Genomic DNA, 21,231 nt, shown 5'->3' with positions numbered 1-21,231 from the left:
TCAGCATACTTATAGCTGCTGATAAAGTTCAATTTTCCTCATCGTGAGAAGGTATAAACGTGCAAAATGATTCTCTGATTTTTGCACAAACTCCTCCATCCATAGCTGTGATCATGTCAAGTACATATCTGTTCTGGAGAGTCATCAGCCGGATGGCTCTTAACTCTTCCTTGATTGCATTGAATCCTTTTATTGTTGTGTTGATGGTTTGCAGTAACTCCCATCTAGTTATCTGCAACCATTTAGTATTTACTCCAACTTGGATTCGTGGCATGAAAACCGTTGTGAACACTGATGAGGTGAGGCTGAACAGCCTGTGTTCATATGGGATTGCATGAAATGCTTCTTCTGATTTAGCAGAGAAGTAATTCTCTCTCTTCATTCGGGTTATCAGTTCCACAGATCTCTTCTTCCTCAGGTGAGCATCTGCTTTCGGGAAACTGTCAATATTCAGGTCACTTTTCGGGATCACCAGTGCTGGAACGTGGACATTCACTATTGTGCATATGCCTCACCAGTTTTTCGGCAGTCTGATGTATGCTTTGGGTCCACATGCCCAATAATAATCCATGATCACTGCAGTCCTGTGAGTCATTCCTGGAGCCTGAAAAATGTGTCCGCAGTTTTGATTCTCCCCCATTTTTCTTGTGCCATTGTTCCTTAAGCACAATTTCAGACTTTTGAAGTGACACTATCTGCAGGGGTCCTCCTCTGTCTTCGACCCTTGTCAGTAATTTTGTAAGTTTAGTCCATAGTGGTTTGCACAGTCTTTGTGAGTTTCCAATTGCCTCCTTGCATGCTCGGAGGACCATGCATGCTCTGCAGATCACTACTCCTTTTTCCCAACCGTCTGGTGAAAGCACTGTTCCCTTAATATGCTTTTGGCCTCTGTTTTTCCAATTTTGAGCCTCTTCTAGAGTTTTTCCTTGGACATTTAGGGCCTCATTACACGGACGGTGGTAACCATGGTGCTATTAGCGCCATGGTTGCCACCGGTATTTTACCGAGTCCGCCATGGTGAATGGCGGAATTACCGCCCTATTCCAAGGTGTGTGGGGGCGGTAATTCCCCATTCACCATGGCCCTTCCCCATTCCCATTTTTGCCCCCATAGGGCTCAATGGGAATGGAGAAGGTGGTAATTACGGTACAGCAAATTGCGGTACCGTAATTACTTCCTAGGTCCCTTTGCGGGTCGCGTCCTTAACGGCTGGTAAAACCAGCCGTTAAGGTAGGGTCCCACAAAGGGACCTCGTAGTAAGGCGGTAAGGGTTTACCGGCACTGGTACCCTTACCGGTACCGGTAAACCCTTACCGACATCTGTGTAATGAGGCCCTTAGTCTTGGGTTCACTTCCCATCTTATTCCTGTTCCTTTAACCCCAGGCTTCTCATACCTGATCACATGATTCCTAGTATGGGCTCTGTTTCTCGTCTTAATATCCTGGACATAATCATCTTAATTGGGATAAGCTGTTTCAGTTGCCCATATCAATGAGGCATCACTTCCCATGAACTGGCCTCTGTTATTGCACATTGCTTGTGTGAGAGACAGTGTGCTGTTGGGACATCAATTTCTACAGCCACGAAGATCTTGGACTTCCCCATGCTGTACGGTAGGAGTGCGCAAACGAAGCATTCCCCTTCGGATTTTCGTCTTCCAACTTCCTTCATGTGCTGGTACCAAATGTTGTTACCTAAGTGTGCTGAGCTATCCAGGTAATCGTTCAGTTTATTGTTGTCTTCATGCATGCTTCTCTTGATTCTTAAGATTTTCATGTTGTTTCTTGCTGGAGGGTTCTCAGGTATCCTGGTCCATGGTGCAGGTCTCTTCATCTGCACCATTTGAGCGGACAGGAGTCTGGCAGCTCTTTCCCGGTCCTCATGCATCTTTTCTCTGCTGCGTGCAAATACCCATGTCAACCAACCTGACACTGGTCCGGTATATGGCTGTATTGTGGAACTGGTACTTGTCCCTTGTGTTGGAACATGGTGTGCAGTCATAATTTCGAAAATAAAAAGTCGAATGACAAAAATGTTGGAAAAAAAATGTCAAAAAAAAAAGTTGAATCTATTATTTTTTTATTTATATGTATTTTTTGGGTTTGGTAAGTATAAAAAATGGGTAAAATAAAAAAAAGGGGGGTTGGGGGGAACCCCCCCATTTCGAAAAAAAAAACGTATTGAAATTTTTTTTTTTTTCAACATTATGACGTTCGACATTTTTATTTTCGACCAAATGACTATAAACCTTGGAACATATATGCTGGGTAATGCAGTGTCTGTGGTTTTGTTTTTTTATTCCTCATGCAGTTTCCTCGCTCTGTACGGGAATAGTAGGTCTACTAACATTCATGTCCTTGCAGCGAGTTTTTCTGAGTTGGCCCTTGTTTTCTCAAGAGTTTCTGATATGACTGCTTCTGTTGGCTTTTCTCTTAACTCTTCTTGTTTTCTCATGACAGTTTCTGTGAACTTCCTTATGGCAGGCAGTATCTTCTTTTCTGCTGCTTTGGTTTAGTTTGTGGTTTTGCAGTCATTGATGCTAGGCCTGTTTCGTGTGCATTCAGTGTTTGCATGCGTGTAATTGTCAGTGATGTTACTCAATTCATCTCTTGCCGACCCTGTCTCCGGATTTTCTTTCATTCATTACCACAAGTGTGTGCGTATTGTTGCTAATTACATCCATTTCAAGTTCATTCACTCCACCATCAGATCTTCTAGGGACTGGAATAACTATATAAGGTCTGGGTGCTCTTGTGGGTTTCATGCGTGTATCATTAGGTGGGTGCACTAAAATTGGAACGCTTTGTGCACCAATAAAGAATGCAGTTCTGATTGTTAATGACAGTAAAATAATGATAAATATGATACATAGGTACATTTTCTTCCAGAGAAGCAGGGGTGCCTCTCTGCTTGTGGGAGGACCAGGTTGCTGCTCTGGACCCCCATCTCGATCATTCGCCAAATGTCAATGTTATTATTCCCTTACCCAATATCGTCTTTTGAGTTCTGTGTTTCGGAGTGTCTGGTGCTCCAAAAGTGTCCCCCCTCTTGCGAGTGACAATTGTTTCTTATTTCAGGATACATTTCTTTTGCTAGACTATGGGAAACATCAAATTAAGTAATACTTCAGTGAGTCCCTTTACTGTGCATGTTCAAAGTAGGTAAGCTCCCAGTCCACCCCTCGAATCTGCTTCAGTCCTGAGGACATGTTGGACACTGGTCAGTATGAAGAAATAGGGAAAAAATAACAACAAATATAACAAATGGAGTTCTTGACTCTGCTCCCTCGATCTGTCCCTCAGGGGAAAGTTTTCTTAAAATCTCCTCAGATAATCTCTCTGATGATTGGAAAGTTCCACTTGGAGTATGATTCCATGCAGGAGCATTCCCATCTGTGCGACATTAGCTGGATCTGTGATGAAGGTGAGGACGTCAACCTCGATAGGTCTCCCCACCAGCTCTGCAAAGTCAGTGACTAGGCAAAAGAGGACATTGTGTGCCAATCTGCTGTCTTCTGGTGATAGTGACATCTGTCCTGTCTTGCTGGGTTCAGGATTATATGTTTTTTCCTTGATGTAAACAATGTCTGCACTGTCCGGTCGCGTGGATTGCGACCAAAATGACAATCTTATTTAAAAGATGGCTCAAGTGTTCGGTGTTTGCTGGGTCTCGAAGAAATATTGGTGCATCTGTTGTTCTCCCCACAAGAGTTGGACAGTCTTCGATTATGCGAAAGAACAGTGTGTTGACATGCTCATTTATTTCCGCCTGTGTTGGGAACATTTGATTCTTCCTTACTGTACTCAGGGAGTATAATAAATTGTTTGGCAATGACAGTACGCAGTTGTTTTATTATTTTTTCGTTTTCAGGATCTTGGAGAAAGTCTGTGACACTTGTGAGCATCCCTACTAAGGACGGGTATGATCTTAGCACTAGGTTGAAATAGGTGACCACGTCCTTTCTGGTGTCTCTACTGTGGGACACCATAAGTGATTTCGAATAAGGACTCGGTGCTGAATGAATCGGGATACTGTATTTGTTTCCAATGTAAATGTCCTCGTTCAAAATTTGGCATAGTCTTTTTCTCATCAAGGCTTCAGCGTGCCTCAGTACAAAGTTCAAAGTCAACAGACTATGTTGTGGCTTACACGTGCAACTTTCTTCTTTACCCTGCAACTAGGATGCACAGAGTGTCCGTTTTTATGTCCTTATCACCATTTTTGCTTAGAGGAATGTCCCAAATGAAGCCACAACTTTTTGCACAAAAGTTCTTTGTCTTTGTCTAGCTGGTCATGCGTCCTTCTTCCTCATCATGGATGTCGTCTGCATGTGCTGTGGTTCTTCCCCATTTCTCGTCCATTCCTCTCGTTGGGGTGCAGGCAGGGGGCCTTCTCCGATGTAGGGTTTGATATCACTGAGAAAAATCCACGCTCTCCTGCCCTGTAGCTTCACAGCGGGCGGAGTGCAGTCCTCTATGATAAAAGGACCGTTGAATCTTGGCTCGTCCCACCTTTTCCTGGTATGGTTTCTCACAAGGACGGCGTCTCCAGGGAAGAGGAGTGGAACACGTAGACCTTGAACTGAGTCTGGTGTAGTGTCTCCCTCTGTGCTCTGTGCTGTGCTGCACCCTTTTCGTCGTCAATGCAGCTGATCTGAAATTACAGTAAGGCAAGATGTCATACAGTTCAGATAGTTGTGCATTTCAGATACTTAAACCTCTCCTGTTGACTGGGCACCACATCTAGCTCTATATCGGGCTGCTAGGGGAGTTCTCATTCTTCTTTCTGTGGCTATCTCGTGTGGCGTAAGATGATGGTCGGAGCCAGGTTGGTTCCGAAGAGCATACAGTGCCAGTGGAAGGCAGTGCAACGATCCCTTCTTTAGAGTAAGCTTCAACTTGGCAATCATTTCCTTTAACAAGCCGTTGAGCTTCTTACAGACCCCATTACCTTATGGATGATACGCCGACGAGAACTTGTGCTTTATACCAAGCAGCAAACTAATCTGCTCAAATATTGAATTAAGAAAGTGAGGGCCATTATCTGATCTCATGACTTCGCACCCCCCCCACCTGGGGAACACTTCCCTCACTAAAAATTTGGCCACACATGTAGAATCTGGGTGTATACCTGGACCTGCCTCTATCCATCTAGAGAATATACACACCACAGCAATTAAATATCTGGACCCGTTACTTACTTGAATCATGTCGACGTAATCGATATTCAAGTGCTGAAAAGGTCCATTTGGCCTGGGATGACTCCTCTCATTACTTTTAGTGTGTGCCCAGCGGTGAATTGCTGGCAGATTATGCAGTTCACCATAAAGAATGCAACATGCTCAGCTAAATTCGGAATTAACAAGTCTTCCGCGAGCAATGCTGCTAGATTCTCCTTTGTCATATGCGCCGGGTAATGTAACTGCTCGAGCGCTATTTTTAATAGGGCTACAGGCCTTACTGGTTTACCAGTGCTGTCTTGTCGCCACAAGCTGTCAGAGGGGTTTAAAGAACATCCTTGACGTTTCCACAGTTTCTTCTCTTCCTGCGGTGCCTCCCCTTGGAGTTCCATTAAATGTGTTTGTCCCAAATTGTTGTAACCCTCAGGTGCGGTTCGTCTAAGCATCACTAGTCCATTGGCATGGATAGCTTCCACTGCCATAACCGTCTCACTTTTTGATGACATACGCTTGGCTTCCTTGTCTGCTGCTTGATTTCCACGTGAGATAAAATCTGTTCCTTTGGTGTGGGCGGCGCATTTCATGACTGCTATGCCCACTGGGAGCTGTAGTGCCTTAATCAGCCTGTCCAATAAGGTTGCGTGCTGCACTGACGTGCCGTCTGCTCGGAGGCAACCCCTCCTTTTCCAGCGCACTAAGCCTGCGTGCACTGTTGACGTCACATAGGCGGAGTCACTGTACACCGTTACTTCCTGGTGTGCATGATTCTCAATGGCGAGTATCAATGCCAATAATTCTGCAGCCGTGCTGAACAATGAGATGGTATTCGAGCACTAAGAAGCACTTGAAACTCTCCATTCTCTGTGTGCTTTATCACAGCAACGCCTGTGTATCTTTGCCCATCACTTTGGTCGATTCTAGAAGACCCGTCAATCAAGACGATCTCTCCTCCTGCCAAGGCATTTTCTTTTACCCTGGGAATTTCATCATAGAATTCTTCATAATTCACACAGTCATGTATCGGCTCTCCCTCAGTGACTGGCTCTGCGATGAACATAGCTGGGTTTGCTATCTTACATCGGACTATTTTAATTGATGAGTTTGATATGATCACTTCATAAGCAGACGCTCTCTGAGTTGTCAATGTGCCCTTTGGTCTCTATAGAATGGCAAATAATGAGTGCTCCACATACAACGTCATAGAGCATCCCATTACAATGGTTGTCGCCTTCTCTATGGCGAACGCTGCCGCAGCTAAACTTTGTTCTCATGCAAAGTGGCCTCTCATTATTGGGTCCAGATTCCCACTGTAGTATGCCATGGGCTTTTACCCCAAGGAGATTCTTTGAGCGAGCACTGCCGTCATGACGCTGCCATTTGTGTGTGAAAACAGGTAAAATTCCTTAGCATAATTGGGAATTCCGAGAACTGGAGCTGTACACATCGCACTCTCGAGTTCAGCAAACCCTTTCTCCATGGCTTCAGACCATTCAATCTTTTCTTTCGCCACTTGGGCCTTCTTTAGGGCCTGAAGTAAAGGCTTAGTATAAGAGCTGTAATCAAAGACCCATGCCCTAACATAGTTGCACAGTCCTAAAAAGTTCTGCATCTGCTTTATCGTGTGTGGCTTAGCCGTGTTCAATATGGCTTCATTCCTTTCTGGGGTCACTTTCTTTCCTTCATGTGAGATTAGCTGGACTATGTACAGCACTTCCTGTTGACAATATTGTACATTTTCGTTGTCAACCTTATATCCTTTCTTAGCCAGTATAGTCAATAGCTGAACACAATCGTGCTGTATTGCTCTTCTGTGGTGCTGCAAATTAGCTCAAATCCATCTGCAGGACTCTGTTGAAAATAGACGGAGACTCACAGTACCTCTGCGGCAGCCTCGTGCTTTTCAGACGCATTTTCCTGAACGTGAATGACGTCAGATCTTTTGAGTCACGGTGCAACAGGATTGAGAAAAATGCATTTTTCAAGTTAATCACCGTGAAATATTTTGCCTCAACAGGTATATTGCATAATATTATAGACAGGTTATGGACTAAAGGGAACTCGGCCTCAACAATATCATTAATTGGGCGTAAATCCTGAATTAAACGCCAAGACCCTCCCTTTGATTTTTTGACAGGATACACTGACGTATTTCATGGTGACTCTGCCGTCACTAAGATGCCCTGGTCCATCATGGCGGAAATTGTCTTGTAAATCCCCTCATCTGCCTCTCTGGACATGGGATATTGTCGGGCTCTTGGTAGAATTGCTCCTGGTTTTAGCTTAATTTTCACTTCTCCCACCCCCTCCAAGAGGCCTATGTCATAGGGTCCTGTAGTCCATACTGAGACAGGCACCTGTGCCATGTCGTCATCAAAATATTCAGGACGGTTTAGTGCCAACATCATTCTCTGAGGTACCTCCCTCTTGATCATCTTTACCAAAAAGGTGAGACTTACTTCTACCGTTGTCTCTCCTATTTCTGCTTGTTCTTCAAACAGATGGGCATCGGTGATGTCAGTCACTCGATATCCTTCTTCGATGCTGATAATCGCGCACCATTGTCTGCCCTCGTTATCATAACCGTCAACCTAACCACTTTCCCTCGCATTGCTGCCGTGTGTATCATCGAGGGAAATACCTGTCCCTCCTCCTCATGGATCGGTATTCTTGGTCTGAATAGGAACTCATCAAGGGCTCTCAGGGTTTTGTCTGCAAGGCCTGGCAATCCCACCATAAACACACGCAACATTTCTAGCTCTAATGATATGGCCCTCATGGCTTTGTGTCCTGAGTATGCTCTAATCATTTCACATACATTTGAGTAGTGCATTCCTGGAGTGGAGCATACTATGTTCAACTTCTGCATGCCAAATACCCTGTCATTCCACACAGCCAACATACTGACGGTGGTCGGATTATTTGCCCATTTTACATATCCGGCTTTCCATTTTGCTCGTTTTTGAAGTCTCCTTGATTATTTTGTATTTTGTGTTTGTATTTTATTGAATTCATGTAGCCCTTTAATCCAAAGTGCTTTGCATAAGAACAAGAAGAAATACAACAAGCATAAGATGGTAATTGAATCACAACTCGAAAGCAGTATAAGGAACAATTTACATTATTGCTGAAGTGAGGAGGGAGTGGAGAGGGACAGTGTAATAAGGGGGAGGGGAGATACAATAAACATAAGATGGTAATTGGAACACAACTCGAAAACAGTATGAGGAACAATTTACATTGTTGGTGAGGAGGGAGTTAAGAGGGACAAAGGAATAGGAGGGAGTGGGAGATACAACAAATATAGGATGGCAATTGAATCACAGCGCAAACAGTATAAGGAACAGTTTACATTATTGCTGAGGTGAGGAGGGAGTGTAGAGGGACAAAGGAATAAGAGGGAATGGGAGGGATGAGCAGAGATGTTAGCGGAAGTCAGAAGGGAGTCAAGAGGGTGTGAGGAAGAAGAGAGGGAAGAATAAGATTAAGTAAGAGCAGGAGAAAGGATAAAAGGGAGCAGAGGGGAGAAGAGGGTGTAGAGGTGGAGGAGTAGGAGGTGAGGCATGGGCGGGGAGAAGTAGAAGAGGAAGTAGGAGGTGTTAGGGGGGTATGGAAAAGATAAGATTTTAGAGAATAGCAAAAGGAAGGGAAGGAGGGAGAAGAGCGGATGGGTAGGGGGAGGCGGTTCCAGTGGAACGGAGAAAGGCGTTGGAAAGAGCGGAAGCGTGAGGAGGCGCAGGGAGGTGGAGGAGGAGAGAGTAGGAAAAGATCCACGGAGCGAAGAGAACGAGAGGGGGAATAGAGTGTAAGAAGGGAGGAAAGGTAGGGGGGGCAAGACCATGGAGGGATTTGAAGACAAGACAGGGGAACTTGAATTTAAGCTGGGAGTGAAAAGAAAGCCAGCCTAGGGAGGTGAGAGAGGAGGAGATGGAGTCAAAAGGTGAGAGAAGGAAGAGGGAGCGAATGGCGGAATGGTAAATAGATTTTAGTGGGGAGAGGTGGGAGGAGGGGAGTCCGAAGACAAGGGAGGAACAGTAGAAAAGTCTGGAGAAGATGAGGGAGGTGATTAAGAGTTTAGTAGCATGATTGCTCTGCTATCCTCTTCCCCTAAATCCTATTCCCCGTGTGTAAAACCCTTTGTTACCCTGATTATTTTGTTATGGACTAGCCAACTGCTGCAGGCTTGATTCAGCTGTGCTAGTTATCATGGCTCCTTCAAGGGCATACTTTGATAATTTCTTCTGCACCAAATTTGCTTCCTCACCCTTTCGAGTTGCTTCCTTTGTGCGATTCTTTTCCTGCAGCAGTCTACAATAATGTGCGATAGTCAACTGTATTTCAGCCCAAGGTTTAGCCTCAACTCCCACCAATTTCGGTAGTTGTTTCTGCATCGGTTCTGGCAACCCTTGGCACAATATATGGTAAAACACAGGTATTGATTGTGTCCCTGATTCATGAGTCTCGAGTACCCATGCATCTTGGAAATTCTGTATATAAATTAACATATCCTCAGAATCCTTCATTTTCTGAGTCATTATAGCTCCCATATCGGAAGTATCTGGGTAAAGTACTCATAGCGCTTTCCATACTGCTGCTCTACAATTGTTAAATGGCGCTCCGTCATGCGCGGTATGTGGTTACGCCAGGGTAGCCTGCTCGTTCCCACACATGGTCTGCTCTCTCACCAAGTATGGCGATTAGGAAGCCCTTAACGTCCCCTACAACTAACGTGTTGCCTCCTGTCATTTGTTCTAACTCATGCATCCATTTTCCGGCTCCCGATGTCAGCATTGGAAGCTTGTTTTTTCAAATGTTCTCGATCCATGTGTGGCCATGGAATATATTGTGGTCTTATTCCCCCCTTCTCTAGTAGCGGAAATTGGAATGCTTAGCCCTCTTTCTCTTTTCTCATTGTTCTCTTGTCTATTGCAGGGGTAATAACCCTGCATCGCTGTCTACCTGGCAATGTCCTTAGTCTGTCTACATAGAGCTGTGAAGACACCTGTCTCTGAACATGAGGTACTCCTTTGTGTTGATCAGACTGCGAGGCTGACTCTGATGCCCTCGGTGCAGACTCGCTAGTGTCTGACCATCGTATCCCTTTTTCCCTTGGGAGTTGTCTTTTGCTCCGCCTGCCTTCTCCGTTTTCCTTGCGCTCCTCCCTTTCGGATTCGGACATTGTTTGTCCCCAATTCACGCAACTTCTTGTTTTTTTAATTGTTTCTACTGATTTCTAATCTGTCCAGGGATAGTTCCCTATTCCCACTACTTCGGGTGACATCCTCAGTGTCTTACAGCTGAGTGCTTTCCAAGCGCTCGTCCTCCCCCTCTCCTTGGGGTATTTGTTCTAGCCCCATTTCATCATATATTTTATTGATCGTTTCTCCGATGCTTCTGGTGTGGAAGTCATCTTCAATATTTGCCCTAGACGTGCCTGGTACTGAATCGTATGCAGGAAAGAATTCTTCAATGTCTTCCCAGTCTACAACTGGATCAGGTTTTTTAACCTCCCTCTCCAAATACTCAAGATCGCGTGCGCTCTGTCTTCACTTACGTTCGATATCGTCATCAAATTCTTTGCGCTTCCTCGCCTCTTCTCTGACCCTATCTTCATCCTTTCTCTTTCCATTTCTACGTTCATCTGCCTTTCGAATTTCCTCATCTCTTCGTCTCCTTATTCTTTTCTCACATATCCTTTGCTCTTCGTCTAACCTTTGCTGTTTCTGTCTGTCTTGATCATAGGCTGCTCTTGGGTTGCGATCGAGCTGTTTTTCTTGCTCTTCGCGATATAGCTGTTCCTGCCTTTTTCTGTCTTTCCTTCTTATCCTTTCGTCTCTTAACTCCTTCTCTTTCCCCTCTCTCTCTGTCTCGTCTAACCTTTCCTTTTGTCCTGCGTCATCAATGCCTGTCCCATCGGGTTTCAATAAAATGTGTCCTCCCATCCATTCATCCGTTGCAAATGCTATCTCATCAGGTCTGTCTTTGCTCCCTTTTCGTCTCTTCCCTTCTCACTCCTTGTCGAGAGATGCACTTGTCTGTGCCTGATCTTTCCTTTCATCATCGCGTCTCCCCTTGTCCCTTGGGACTGCGGAGGTAATATTCTTGTCCTTATCTCTCCCTTGATTCTAGTCACTACTATGTGTATGTGACCCATATGCGGGGTTGCTCTACCCTGTGGCTGCTTTAAGTTCCCTTAACAGGTATAATCCCTAGTCCTTACTTTCTTCAACTCTCGTTTCTGGTGGGGCAGGTGGCGCGGTAGGCGTCTCATCCCCCTCTGTGCATACATTAAGTATCCAATCTGTTGGCGGCTCTTCCTCCTTTACCTGTTCGTACATTGTCCACAACTCGAGAACAGGCGTTTTTCTAACTTCTTGCCTGTATATGTGGCGTGCAAATATGTTGTCATATGCTGTAATACGGCTTTGGATAAAGACCCATTTTGTGGCCACGGCATAAGCATCTTGTGGGCGGTACCCTTAACCCACTCGGTACTATATTTCCTTAACTTGGGTGCGTGTTTTGGCAATTGCTTGCATGAGTGTGCTAATGGAGTCATGTCCTCCATGCTTAAATCTGTTCCCTTTCCTCTTATACAACACTTGTCAATGTTTTAATTTGGTTTAAACAACTTCTGACAATATGAGCGAGCACCAACAACCACAAGCTCCAATCTAAATTTTCACAAAATGTTATATATTCTAATCTACTCAAAACCCAACAATTTGTGTGCGATTTTATCTCAGCTATTAAATCGCAAAAATGTTAAAACAGTTCTCTTAAAAAATGTTCATACATATGACGTCACAACAAAGAAACATGTAAGACAGACGCTTGACAGACTAGACAGACACCAGCTGGACACAAATATCTCTGCCTCTAATCATTCCCCCCTCCATGAAGTGTAAATGTACCCCTTTCATGACGTCTTTAAACGTTGTGTTTGCCTAGTCGTTCCCCATTATGTGGGACTCTGGGTACACGTTTCTTCTAGCCGCTATAGTAAAGCGCAGGAATAAGGCGAATCCTCTCTCTTCTTGGGTGTCTACCCCGGTAACCTCTCTCTTCTCGGGTGTCTACTTGGTACCCTCTCATTTACCTTTTATAACTCTCGAGCCATTATCCCCTTATATATATACAGTCTTCTGTACTTCTAACTATATTTTGTTTTCCCTCCTCCCTCCGTTACCTTTTCCCTTTACTTGTTTAAGGCATGCACTATTTGCCAAAGCATTCCAATTTTTGCTTCACTCACCGTTCATGGACATGGACGGTCTCCGGACCCCCGGGATCAGCACCTTTGTTACCGCCTTCTTCAGCTTTTCGCCCGATCACCTGCCCGTAGGAATAGGAAGGGAAGTGTGGGGAACACAGGACCCTTCAGGCCCTGACTGCAGTCTCTTCTTTATCTACCACTGTTTACGGGGAGCTTCAAGGTCTACTCAGCCAAATGGCAAAGGACTTGTGATATTGCCGAGGACCTAGAGTTACTTTATGTCGACGGTCAATAGGTGTCTTATTTTAGTCAAATAATCGATAGTCGATAGCCATCAAATCTGTGCTATCAAGTGTACTGGGGAGACCCCGGGCAGACCATAGAGTTGGGGTTTGCTCCAGAGTACTTTAAGACAAGATAGCTGCACCTTGATATGGATGGGATGCAGGTTTTCTTACTCCAACACCGATCAATGAGGACAACTCAATGGTTTGGCAAAGGGGAGTCCGTTTAATGACAAGTACAAAAAACGGGGAAGCATGGAAATCAACAGTGATGTGATAGTCCGTCTCGCTTCAACTCCCTAAAACTTCATACAAACAGTAACATTTATACCCAAAACTCATCATCACTGACGTGTAACACTCAAAAGTTTAACATGCAATTCTATTGGTTAGGAAAAGGTAACTTTACTATAGGTACTATATCTGTATATGGTAACGGAATAAGAGGATTGGATAAACACTATCAGGTGGGCGTCTAAGAACTTCCTTCTAACATTACTCTAGTAGAAGTCACAATGAGTACGATGTCCCATTGGTTCTACTATCTATAGAACCCTAGATTATTTGGTCCATTGTGATTGGGTTGGCTTCAGCCCCATGCATAAATCTCCACTTTACTTAGCAGCACGCAGAATGGTCAACCAGATGCAGTGTGCCCTAAGATTCACCCTGCCTTCCCTCAATCCATCATTACTTTAGTAGCTATGTGTCAATTAGTTGGCCGTGGTCAGCCTCGAAACTGTGTCTTCTTGTCAGGAAAAGTTATGATATCTCTGTCTGAGCGGCTGCCAAGCGTAGGTGTGGACCTGTGACTCTTCTCGCTTGGATGGTCACGTGCTACTACACCGTGTAATCCTCTCATTTCTCTCAATTTGTGTATTTGATTTTCGTTTCACCCGCCACCTGCCTTCACCTTCTTATCTCGATCCTTCAGAGGCAGCATATTCTGTTCTTAGTTTCAATTTAAAGTAACTACTGTTCATAGCTTCTATTGATATGAGCTTGGCTTCCCTTGCACGAGCTGCCTCTGCCGAGTTTCGATTCAACCTTCTTTCCTCGAGTTTGCTAGAATATGAATCTTCTTGCGTTTGGCCTAAAATAATCTGGGTTGGTTCTGCTTTTAGTGCAAAGTGGATTAGCACTTATATAACATGCTTCGTTTTGAGGTAGATTGTGTACAATAGCGCTTGCCGCTCTATTCTTCAACTTAGCATAGCAGGCCACACTGTTTTCTTAGCTTTCTTGCGGTTACAAGCATATGTACAGGTTGAATATCTTCATCCTGCTTACAGTTTAAGCTCCTTTGTCTTTCATCAACGTTCTCTTCTTTCAGTTTCACAATATCTTTATTCATGGCATTTCGTCTCTTTGTGCCATTCTTGGGTCATCATATCTTCTATGGGTGCGTTCGTCCAGGACCTCGTGACGTCACCATTCGTCTTCCATTAAGGACTTTTTGGTTTCTTCCTGGACAGTACTTAAGCAATCGTCATTTCGTTTCATTTGCTGGTAGGGTTTTCTTAATGGGTACCTTACTGTCCATGGTTGTCTGGTTATTGGTACTTCAATAGGTATTGTTCTTCAAATTGGTACTTGGCAGAGCCCTACTGCGGCTCTCTGCTGGTTTATTTGCTCATCATACGTCACGTATTTCAGTGTGAATGTTCCTGATACTTCAAAATGGGCGACTGGAATGCAGGCTTTCTTTGGGACCTCCTCTACATCTCCTCTTCTCATCTCTGATTGCCTATCTGCTATTCAGGATTGGTGTGCCGCCAACGATCTCTGCCTGAATGCCAGCAAGACAGAGATTCTCCTCATCAGCACACCTTCAACCTCCTTTCCTGTCACTCTCTGGCCGGCCTCCCTTGGCCCTCCTCCTACTCCGACCTGCGAGGCTAAGAACCTTAGGGTCATCTTTGACTCCACGCTTTCCTTCTCTGCCCACATCTCTGATGTCTCTAAAAAGTCAAGATTCCTACTGCACCTGCTCAGAGGTATTCTGCCTTTCCTCTCCTTCCCCCAGAAGCTCACTGTCTCTCGAGCCCTGGTTCTCTCTAGGTTGGATTATTGCAACAGCCTCTTTCTAACGCCCTTTGCAACTTATCCAGAACAGGACTGCGAGACTTGCCCCTCGCCTCAAGCTCTGGGATCGTATCTCTCCAGCCCTGAAATCTCTCCACTGGCTGCAAGGATTAAATTTAAGACCCTTTGCCTTGTCCACAAGGCTTTCTGGGGCCTGGGTCCACAATACCTTCAGCTGTCCATCCGTAAATACCTTCCCTCCCGAGCTCTTCGCTCCTCCACCTCCAACTCCCTCAGGGTCAGCCGTTTTTCTAAGAAACAAACTGGGGGTCTATCTCTGTCTTTTTCTGGGGCCTCCCAATGGAACAGCCTCCCTGCCACTCTGAAACTTGAGGCAAACCAACTCTGGTTCCAGAAGCACCTCAAGACCTACCTCTTTGCTTCTACCTTCGCTCCTCCTCTCCCCTGCTGATCTGTTCTGCCTCGGCATCGCGCACCTGGTTACCTTGGTAACCATCTCCGGTTCCGGAAACACCTCAAAACCTTCCTCTTTGCTTCTGCTTTCTCTGCCTCTCTCCCGTGCTGAAATTCCCGGCCTAATCTGCACTGGTTACCTTGACACCATTCTGACCTTGGGGCCTGGTCCCACCCTTTGCACTCCTGCCCTGCCTCCCTGGAAACCCCTGCACTTAGGGACTGTTTTTCTGTATTCCTACAGTCCCCCCTCCACCAGCACTTGTCTGCTCTACTCTGCACTTGCCACCATCAGGCCGCTTTACCATCGTATTTGTTCCTCTATCCCATGGTATACTATGTTATGTTATTTTTGCATTTATATATGTACATGTACTGCACTTCCCCCTCTCCCTTACCCCAGGCACTTTTCCCTCTCTCCCTACCCTTGCGCAATCTGAATGACACTTGGCCTAGTAGGATCGTTTGTCTGTTTTTCCACTGTTTTTCCCTCCCCTGCCTCATCGCGCCTTTAAACACTTGTGTATAGGTGCGTTATAAATACCATATCATATCATATCATATCATACCATATCATATGACATTAGGGCCCAAGTTCCTGCTCACCCTGCCACCCACCCGCACTGCCTCCTGGCAGTCCCTTGCACTGGGGTGTGTATCTGTTGCCCTACAGTCACCCCCCATTTTTCTGCACTTATCAGACACACCCTGTCTGTTGCCCTAAACCGTGCACTTTCCACTTACTGGCTGCACTACAACTGTTTGTTATTTATTTATTTATGTATTTATTTATTCTATTGCTCAGCAATTTCCACTTCTCCCCCTCCCATGCACTTTCCTCTTTCCCTCTCCCCTGCACTTGCGTGTTCTCAATGTGACAGGGCCTAGTAAGATCATTGTTTTGTTTCTCCCTTGTTCCCCTCCCTTGCCTAGTCGCGCTCTGAAACACTTGTGTACAAGCGCGATAGATATAATATATCAACATCAATATCAATATCAATAGGTTGCCATGCTTATGCCAAGTCTGGAACATTCAGTTCACTTTGCAGCATGTAAGCCCAGACCGAGGTACAGGGAGATGGGGCATGACACTACCTCCCCACTCAATTAGCCCAACATCTCTCATTACCCAAGCCTTCTGCCATGAAGATTGTCTTTTAACTTGGCCTTGCAAAAGTATCCTTGTCTTCAGACTACATGGAAGTGCAAGCTCACACTATCATGTTCTGGGACTTCAAGTTCGAACTCTATTTTCAACCTTGGCTCATTTGACAGGAGACCATGATTTGCTCCATTTTGCAGGTTTTAAATGCTCTAAATGAATTAAACTTGGCACTCTTGGTGTTCTTTCTTTGCATCTTAACAAGGGATGATTCATCCTTCACATGTTCACTCCTTTCGATAATAGATAGCCGACTTTGGCTTCTTCAGTCTTGAATTCAGGCCAGACAACCTCACCATGCAGCTCCACGATTCAGCGTATTCTTGCTGTGACATAATTTTCCCTTTCCTCTTCATGAGTCCTGACATACTAAATTCATGATACTGATGCCCAGCTCCTAACAATGGCGGCTTCGCCTGCATTCTATTTACTAAGTATAGCAGGCTTCTATTATGACTTAGTCTACCTTGCATTTCAGTGCCTGTACAATTATTGATCGGTTAATTCTCTGCAACACTTTGTGCACGTGCAATCTTCTTTTTCATATTCAAGAGTTCACTCAATTCTTTACTTCATCATTAGTTTCTGTAGGATCCATACATCCACTTCAGCCAGTATCCTTAGATGTCGTTCATATTCTTTTATGACGTTGCAGGCTTCGTTCCTTTCTCTTTTTCATATTCCTTCAGCAAGTTTCTCCCTCAGATTGTCGTCCCTTTGGGGATACATTCGATAGGGTTGTTCAATGGGTATCTTTTTTCGAATATACGCTGCAATATTGGCACAACTGCTGGTGTCAAACACAGTACGATCTGAGGCTTCCAACTAATAGGAGGTAGGGGGGGCAGGATTTCCTGCAGAAGCATGCAGCTGCTCCTCTACATTGGCATGGTTGGAACGCCCTCTGGGACCAAATTTCATGTGTGGGAGGTTCTAGGAGTTTATTTTTAAGATGCGTGTGTGCATTTTACCAGATTAGTACTTAGGTGGGCTGGCTAGCCTCCAGTAAGCAGCCCGGAGGTCAGGCATGTGGGCGGGTGCTGTTGGTGGTTTAGGATAGAGTGCCAGTGCTGGAGACTCAATGTTTGCCCAGCTAGACCAACATTTCTCATAGGCTGTCACTGTATACTAATGACAGAAGTATTGAGACACGTCAGGGTTTTCAGTGTGGATGGCTATGCGAGCTGCTAGATCGGATTTGCACAGCCATGGCTGCATTCTATAGTGCATGGATGGGTGGCTGTGCCTGCATCCTGTGTCGACAGACGCGGTTCAAGGTATACATACCTTAAACTGGTATGGAGTTTATCTTCAATGTCATTTCCCTAGGTCCAACGTGAATTGGCTGGCCTCGCCAGTGGTGGTCTCCCTAGATTGAGAGCCTGAGCAGTGGTGCAACGTATACATACCTTAAGTTCAGATGGAGTTCATCTTCAATGTCATTTTCCAAGGTGTAACGCGAATTGGCTGGCCTCGCCAGTGGTGGCCTCCCTAGATTGAGAGCCTGAGCAGTGGTGCAACGTGTACATACCTTAAGCTCAGATGGAGTTCATTTTCAATGTCATTTTCCAAGGTTTAACGCGAATTGGCTGGCTTTGCCAGTGGTGGTCTCAACTGAGCAGTGGGAGAGGGTCCCGGAGGGACAGGGGAGTGATGTACGATGGTCTGGAGGTGAGAGTGGGGTTCGCCAAATTTATCACAGTGTGCTTTGAAGAACGCTGCCGGCATCCATGGAGGTTTGGGGAGATAGGTGTGTTCTCGGGTTTGGGCCAGTGTTTCTGTTCGTTTATCAACAGTATAGCATGAGAGAAGGTTTCAAGAGGAGGAAGGGAAGAGCCAGGTTTTGAGGGCCTTTCTGAATGCCAAGTGATTATCAATGTTGCGGATTTGCAGGGGCAGAGAGTTCCAGAATATTGGCACTTGAACGGAGAAGGAGAATCCCTCCAGGCTGGTGCAGTTGTAGTGTGGACAACTAGGAGAGATGCTGTCCCGGATCTGAGTGTCCTTGAGGGGTGGTAGTGAGTGAGTTTGTCTTGGAGGAATTCCAGGTCAGTGTTGTGGATGGCATGGTGAGTGATGGCTTTAAAGGTAGTGCGTCGACCAATAGGGATCAATGGAGGACTGTAGTGGGGGCCCATGTGTTCTCTGGGAGGGAAGTTAATGAGCAAGCGGGCCACAGTGCTTTGGATTCTTTGCAGTTTCCTTAGCTGAAATGCCTGTGGGCCTAGATAAAGACAGTTTGCATAGTCTAAGCCGGAGAGGATGATTGAGATGATAACAGAGAAATGGTGAGGATAGGTGAGGTATGGGAAAATACGCATGAGGATGCGTAGGTGGAAGAAGCATGTTCTGGATACGGAGTTGATGTGTTCGGATAGGGATAAATCCATGTCCAGTGTGCATTGAAGGTTTTTCACCGAGTTGGAAGTTGCCTTGTGGGCCTAGAGAGTGAGGCCATGGAAAAGGTTGGGGTAGGAGCGCTGTTTTCCCGCAGACTAGGATTCTTGTTCTCTGAGGATTGAGGATGAAGTGGTTGGTTGTTATCCAGTAGTCAATATTCGAGAGGCATGATGACATATCTGGATGGTTGGATGATTTTAAGAATGATCTGGTTATCATCTGTGTGGTAGTAGCAGGTGAGATTGTAGGAGCGGATCAGTGCAGGGGGTGGGTTCAGATAGATGTTGAAGAGGAGGGGAGATAGGGATGCTCCCTGTGGTAGCCCTTTTGGTACTGATTGGGATGTAGAGCTGAACGAGTGGAGGGGCATGATGTGCGAGTGATTAGAGATGAAAGAGGAGATCCAATGAGTAATCCAAAAAAGTGTCTTTGATTCCTAAAGAGTGTAGCCTGTCTATGAGAATGGTGTGGTCAATGGTATTGCAGGAAGGCAGGAGAGAGGTCAAGGAGAATTAGTTAAAAAGGTGAAAAGTGGCCCAAAAAGTGGCCCCAAAAGTGGAAAAAAAGGTGCCACTCTAGGAATTATTTCAAAAAGCTAAATCCAGATGATGTCAATAAAATAACACTTCTAGGTGGAGAACAGCAAGGTACAATGGTTAGGGCCACATATGTTGAAACAAATTGGAATTTAATCATGAGGACATTGTGGAGTGTATAGAAGCTGTACCCGCCCACACCACGAACTGTCCTGAAGTGAACCAAAAATCAAAGAAGAAGATGGGAAAAAAGAACACTTCAGTTGTCAAGTCGTCAACGATTCTTCTGTTTTTAACTCATATCCCTTGAGCAAGTACTAGTGAAACCATGGAAAATGTGGTGGAAATTGAAAGGGATACAGAAGAGGACATTTTAATTGAAGGGGAGAACTTCGAGAGCATGCGACCAATCAAAATTGAAAAAGTTGTAAATGTCTGAAGGCTAGTGGTACCAAAAAATGGCGATAAAATCTTGGTTTATGCAGAACGAACTATGGTTATCAGATAGAAACAGGAAGAGCCCAAGAAAAGAAATGGAGAGAGAGTTGGCACTAAATGGCATCCAGATGCATTAAAGGGACCGGATGGTACTATACCACTTTTTTCAGAGCATGTAGGACAACCTGCTCCTAAAGGGTCAACTATACGTGGTGGTGAAAAAAGTGAGGGGAGAGGGGGCACAAGATGTAACACAGAAGTGTTAAGGGGGCCTGGCCATCATGGGCCACCAGCTGCAGCGGACCATATGCCCATAAGGGAACATGCATATGTGGTGTAACCTGAAAAAGGGAATGTGTTGGGTTGTGAAGAGGAGCAGATTGTAACATTTAAAAGCAAACAAACTGTTCAGAATAAGGGCATTCTTAAAGATTCATTTGCCAAATTCAGTAACCACCTTATTCTTGTGTTGTGTGTAATCTCAAAATCTGCCTAGAATTGAACGGTTCATTTGTATTCAAGTTAGTTATGACTATTCTTGTCTTAAGGTTGATTCGTTCAGGGTACATCGATCAAGTAGAATTTGTTAATGGGGATAATGCGGATGTAGTATTATTGGATATTCATTGTAAACCGATCTATGATCTGTTATTGAGTGAAGCTTGTTCTCTCTCAGAATTGGGTTATGACATTTTCCCCAATTAAGGTGTTTTGGTGAAGGCCCAATGGTGCTTGGAGAGAGAGTAGACATTCTAAGAGGGTCACAATCTAATGCTTCACTTAAGTGTACTATAAGTAAAAATAAAGGCAGATGAGTAAAATTTGGACCAGGGATGGAAGATACCAAGGGGTGTATGGAAGATTAACCATGGCTGGCTGTGGCCCTTGTTACTACTCATGAGGAGCCTCATTCCCTGCTTTAGGGGAAAACCTTGAAATAGTTACATTAATGTCCGGGAATAGGAGGGCTTTCAATAGTTTCGTGAATCCATTCAGCGATGCCCCCCGTCTTACAAAGTATGACATAGCTTTGCAGAAGGTGTGTGATTAATGGAGATGCCAAAACTAGAGGGTTTCACTCTCATTTTAAAGGAGGCCTCTAAGGGCCTGTCTGGTGGCCCTAGTGGGGGCCTCATGTTTGGAATCAGAAATTCCTTTTGCCCTATCATAGAAAGGCTAACTACTTACTCAAATGACCTCCAAGATCCTAGTTTGGTGTGGCTAGAGAGAGAGTAATAAATGGCATAGGAGCTGTTACTAATTACCGTACATTGGAACTCTTGCACAATGGACAAAGAAGCTCTTTTTGATTGTGTGAACCAATTACTGTCAGAATGGAGTTGTAGGGGAGGTTCCACTGGAGTGATCCTGATGGGGGATATTGATTCTATGGTAGAGGAAAAAGATAAAAGTGGAGGATCTTATGAGGGGAAGGGTGTTATAGGAAGGCAGGGGAAAATTGGCAATGTCAATCAAACACTTCTTGCTCCAAAGGAACATGGTCGAAGATGGGGGGGCT

Source organism: Ambystoma mexicanum, chromosome 12, assembly GCF_040938575.1.
Source record: "Ambystoma mexicanum isolate Mex_15411 chromosome 12, UKY_AmexF1_1, whole genome shotgun sequence".
NCBI classification, from domain to species: Eukaryota; Metazoa; Chordata; class Amphibia; order Caudata; family Ambystomatidae; genus Ambystoma; species Ambystoma mexicanum.
This window is presented reverse-complemented; position numbering follows the sequence as displayed.